Raw genomic sequence first — 5,931 nt, 5'->3', positions numbered from 1 at the left:
TGCTCTTCTCTCTTGAGGACAGGTGCGGAGGGAACTGTGCGGAAACAAGGTAGTTTGCTATATCAGCAAACCATGGAGAGAGTACTGAAATAGCAAACAGATGTTCATCGGGCATCTGGTCATCCACTGTTCCATCCTCATCTGCAGATAAATCCAATCTAGATAAAAAGTCAGCAACAACATTTTCTTTACTTGGTTTGTCAACAATGGTCAAATCAAACTGCTGTAACAAAAGTAACCATCTAATAATACGAGCATTCACATCTGGTTTATTCATTAAATATCTAATTGCAGCATGATCAGTATGTACAAATGTTTGATAGCCAGTGATATAATGTCGGAACTTGTTCAGTGCATGGACCACGGCCAGGAATTCTTTCTCAGTTACAGTGTAATTCAGTTCAGCTTTGGATAAGTTTTTGCTAACAAAGTAAATGGCATATGGAAGTTTTTGTTCAACTTGTCCTAAGGCTGCCCCTATGGCTTTGTTCGAGGCATCAGTGTGGATGTGGAAAGGTAGGGCCCAGTTTGGACCTCTCAAGATTGGGGCAGACACCAACTTGTCCTTTAATTCATTCAGAGCCCTCTGACAATCGTCAGTCCATTTAAACTCCACATCTTTTGCCAACAAGCCAAACAATGGTGAGGCTAGCTTGCTGAAGTCTTTAATGAATCTCCTGTAATACCCTGCTAATCCTAAGAAACTCTGAACATCCCTTACCTTTTGGGGAGGTGGAACCTTCTTGATGAGAGCAATTTTGTTAGGATCCACCTGTAACCCTTGGCAAGAAATGGTATGGCCTAGCACGGTCCCTTCAGTCATCAAGAATTCACATTTTTCAGGACTAAGGGACAGGTTCATCTCAATGCATTTGGTTAGGACTTTTCCCAGATTGGACAATGCTTCCTGGAAGTTGGACCCATAAGGAGTGAATTCATCCATATAGATTTCCACCGCATCATGGACCAGCTCAGAAAAGATGCTCAAGACGGCTCTCTGGAAGGTAGCAGGAGCATTGCATAGCCCAAAGGGAAGAACCCTGTAGGCAAAGGTACCCCAAGGACAAGTGAAGGTGGTCTTATCTTGGTCTTCCGGGCTGATTTGGATTTGGTTGTACCCGCTAAACCCATCCAAGAAAGAGAAAAACTTCTTTCCTGCCAGTCCATCCAACACTTGATCTATGAAAGGTAGAGGGAAATGGTCTTTCTTGGTAGCTTTGTTCAGTTCTCGGTAGTCCACACAGATTCTCCACTTCCCATTTTTCTTGGGAACCAACACCAGAGGGGACACCCATTCGCTATCTGAGATGGGGTAAATGAATCCGGCATCCAACAGTTTTTGCAATTCTTCCTTGACAATGTCCTTAAGGGCTGGATTCATCCTCCTCTGGGGTTGCCTAACCGGTTTACAATCCTCCTTGATGTAAATGTGATGGGTACAGACCGAAGGATGGACTCCTTTCATCTCCTTATAGCTCCAAGCAAAAGCATCTAGATGACTGGCCAACAGACTACACAGCTCCTTTTCCTGCGAAGGAGATAGGGAGGAGCTGATCTTTAACGTTCTCTCAGGGCCGAACTCCACATTTTTTATTCTGGGAGTGACAGGGTTGGTTGCACAAAGGTCCACTAAGGTGCTGGCTTGGGCATCCTCCACCAATTCCTCTAAGGTCAGTGCACTGGGAGGTGGATTCTGGATCAAGGTCTCAATCAAATCATCCTCGGTTGGGGGGTCTCCCCTAGTGGTGTCTAGGGTGCACAAAGGTGTTGAGTACACCTCATCCTCTTCTCCTTCCTCCAACCAAAGTGGTAAGTCATGCTCTAAGGAGGGTTGGGCAGGAGGGTATAGGACTAGCTGCTTGGACATAGGACCATTTTTGATGGTCATGTTTCCTGCACGACAGCTTATGTAAGCATCTGCAGTGGCTAACCAAGGCCTTCCCAAAATAAGAGGATATCCAGTGAGCTTTGCCTTTGGTTGCAGCACCAAGAAATCTGCAGGATATTCCCAAGAGTCAACAGAGACCAAGACATCCTCCACAATCCCTTCGGGAGTCACGGTGGAGCGATCTGCTAGTTGTAGGACTGTCGAGGTCTTCCTCAAGGAACCCTGAAGGTTGAGTTTGAGCATGGTATCCCTGGTCATTACATTAATGGCAGCCCCCATATCAATCAAGGTGTGAGGTATGATGGTGCCATTGATGTGGACATCTACTACAGGACTCCCAGGATCTAGGTACTTTGGGCAGATGACTTGTCCCAACATAAGGTCAGACAGTTGTCCTATGACATTGATGGTTGAAGCATCCCTCTTTCGCCTGCCTGGGTGTCTGAAACACTTTTCCTTAACCAGTTTGTTGTATATTGGCACATCCTTGATGGCTTGGAGAAGTGGTATTTTCACACACAACTGCTTGAGCTCTCCCAGAAGCTCATCCTCCTCTGGGTTGGGTTGTGTGGTGGCTGTTAGTCTCTCAGGAAAGGGTGGAATAGCCTTTGGTTCACTTTCCTGTTTGTCTTCCTCGTCCTCTGGGGGAGGAGGTTGGCGATCCGGAAGAGTCTTTCCAGATCGCAGATTGATCTCCTGGATCTCCACAGCATAGGTAGGGCATGATGTTTCCCCAGTGTATACCTGCTGGGCCTATCTGTTGTTGGGGTTCGGGTTCGGTTGAGCAGGCATTTGGGGTTGCCTTGGAGGAGCAGGAGGTAATGGTTGAGGTTGAACTGGTGGTGGAGGCAAAATGGCAGGAGGAGTGTTGTACTGGGGCCTCCACCCCGACTGAGGTGCATTCCACTGAGGCTGTGGCTGGGCATGTGAGTGATATGAATGAGTAGTGGGTTGAGTATGGTACTGAGGTGGATAAGACCATGGAGGAGGCACAGACCAGGAAGGATGAGCAGGGGGACCCTAGGAAGGCATAGGAGTAGATTGGTTGGGGCTGTAATAAGCTTGGGGTGCCCCTTGCATCCCCTGTTGGTAAGGTCTAGGTCCTTGTGGCCTCCTTTGGTTGAGGAAATAGAGAGGTTCGGTGGGGGCTTCTGTCCCTTGATACATGGCTTTAAGCCCAGGTAAGGTTGGACATTGATTTGTGGGATGGTCCTCCTCACAAACAAAACATACTTCAACCGAATGTGATGGGCATTCGTTCTTAGGGTGTCTCCTTGTACACCTAGGGCAGAAGATAGCCAAGGCCCTCTCAGCTTCTTCCTTCTTCTGCTGGATCTTGAATGTATCAAGTTGCATGGCAATGGTCTGTCTCACCTCACTTTTGAGATCCTCTAATTGATTTGCAAACTCATGTTTGGAGAAAGGAATACCAGCTGAGAGGAGGTTTCCTCCACCTCGTTTCCGGGCTGCCCTAGAGTGGTTTCTAAACACAGTCTTTATGTCCTCATAAGGCAGTTGGTAAATATCTCCTCCAGCCAACATGTGAAGGGTATCTAAGAGGTCTTCAGGGACTCCTCGGAGCAGGACCAACTTGAGGGATTCAGGGTCAAGTGTGCACCTGGCCCGTTTATAACTAAGTTGGAACCTTTCCTCGTAATCCTCTAAGGACTCATCATTTCCCATGGTCATCCAAAAGATTTCTCCCTTGGTTTCCTTGGACCTACAGTAGTCTCGGTACTTGGTATTGAAAGCTTACTGCATCTGAGCCCAAGTGGTGATATTTTTCCCCGGTAAGCCCATGAACCAGCGTAAGGCTGCATCCTTAAGAGTTGAGGGGAAGAGTTTCAGCTTCTGCTCATCTTCAGTATAATCATAGGTTCGACAAAGGACAGCAAACTCAAACAGGAAGGTATCAGGATCTTCAGTAGTCAGTCCATGGAAGTGAGGTAAAGCGGAGGGGCTAATGTTCTTCATTTTCATGTCTCCATTGGTCTCTCGGATGGGGAAGGCACCTTCTATTCTCTCATCTTCTCCTCTATTGTCAGCCATGGCTTCAGATGGAATGGTCTCTAATTCTTCTTCTGCTATAGGATCTTCGTATATCTCAGGAGGTTCACCTATAAGTTCTTCTTGATCACTGTCACCGAAGAAGAGAGAAGGGTGACTCAGTGATGTAGTGGGGGTGTTGGGTAAGAATTTGCCTGTTTTATCTCGATTCCTACGAGGCATGAAATGGAAAGACTTTTTTTGATTGCTTTTGTTTTTTTCTGGTACCTGCAAAAACTGAAACAGATTGATCTACAACTAACTATCTGGCTGAAATGAAAATGCAGAATTGAAATGAAAGCAAGAAAGAACTAATCTACTTTGCTCAAATGAAATTGCAGGAATGGAAATGCTAGTCTACGCTTGCAGAATTGAAATGCTAATCTATGCTTGCAAAAATAAAATTGCAGAATTCAAATGTTAATCTATGAAAGCAGGAAATGTCTATGCTACTTTTGCAGAAAGGAAATGAAATAAACTACTTGGCAGAAGGCGAGAGTAGGAAAATAGAAGAAAAGCAACAATTACTAATACTCTGATGCTTCCCCGACAACGGCGCCAAAAAGATGGTGGGCTCCAGTATTGTAGCAATAATGCTACAACTCCTGGAGCTTCCTTCTCTAATTTTATCAACCCGGTAGTTCGTAACAAACTTGGAAGCGACGGTGTTGTATGCACAAGTACTAGCTCTTGTCGCAGCTATCACTTGGTCAGCTGGCACAAGTCCGCTAGGGCTCAAGCCAACTTCTATATGTTCTCAGAAGAAGCTTTTTAAGTGATGAATGAAAGCTATCTCAAAGGGAATCAACATACCTTGCAAGAATGAACTGAAAGCCAACAAAACATGGAAACCCTAGTAAACCCTAATTCTACCAGCTTAATCCTTATGATGCAATGGTGGGAATGCAACTTCTAAAAGTGATGCCATTACTTCTATTGAGATGAGATGCATGGGTCTAAACTACTTTCATCTTAAAAGAACATGTTTTTGTATTTTTGCTCAAGTTGTTGGAGTTATTATGATTGTGCTTCTTACTGGGTCTTGACTGTGCAGGGGTAGATCAAGGGGAGGAAGGCTTGGAAAAGGTCAGGAGGACTCTGAGAGGGTCTAAGGGATCCCTAACATCATTCCACAGGAGTTCACAAAGTTCAGATGCCTGGCAACCGTGTTTGCAAGCTTCTACAGGATGTCTGCAGGGGATTCTACAGGAAGTTCAGGATTTCTACAAGAAGTCCCGTAATTTCTACAGGATGTTCTGCAATCAAAGTTTTGGGTGATGGATGAGTGAATGAGCTGTGTGGGTGGATAGAGAGGTAGGAGGGGAGCTTGTGATGGCTTATGGATAGAGAGGTGAGATGGAGAGGGGGTGTGTAAAGCTGGTTGGTCTAGAGGAGGTTGGAGGAAATGGAAGGCCGAAAAGATAAAACAACGTGGATGATAGAAGAGTTGGGAGGCAAATGATCTAACTGGGAGATAAGTAGATGGCCTAGGCATGGCTTAGAAGGATAAGGAAATGATAGAGTGGTGCTGCGCAGTGTAAATGAAACAAATCACCCCTGTCTTGCGTATAACCGAAATGTCATCAACCTACTCTAACTGTTTTATTAGAAACCAAAGAACAGCAATGTAGTTTAAAGGGAAATCGTGCATGGTGTTGGAACAAAGAGTTATTCCACAAGATCTAAATGCATGGACACTTCTACAACCAAAAATATTACCTCAAGACTTGCATGAATATGTAAAATAGTGTTTTTGGTAGTTGGCACGGTCTGCACTTCCGGTCCCCAAACAGAGGTGAAAGTGAGTGTGCATTCAACCTTTTCTTGGAGCTCTGATTAACTCTAATCCCCTTACTCTAATATAAACTACTGAAAGCACTTTATCCATAAAACTAACCTACTTAATTACATCAAGAAATTCAACTCAGCAAACTGTGTTTCCAAATGCATGTAAAGGAAAAGAAGTAAAATGCTGAAAGAAAGAAAGGTAACAATAC

Source organism: Pinus tabuliformis, chromosome 1_1 (genome assembly GCF_031772625.1).
Source record: "Pinus tabuliformis cultivar Carrire ecotype Pingquan chromosome 1_1, CPIR1, whole genome shotgun sequence".
Classification (NCBI taxonomy): domain Eukaryota; kingdom Viridiplantae; phylum Streptophyta; class Pinopsida; order Pinales; family Pinaceae; genus Pinus; species Pinus tabuliformis.
This window is presented reverse-complemented; position numbering follows the sequence as displayed.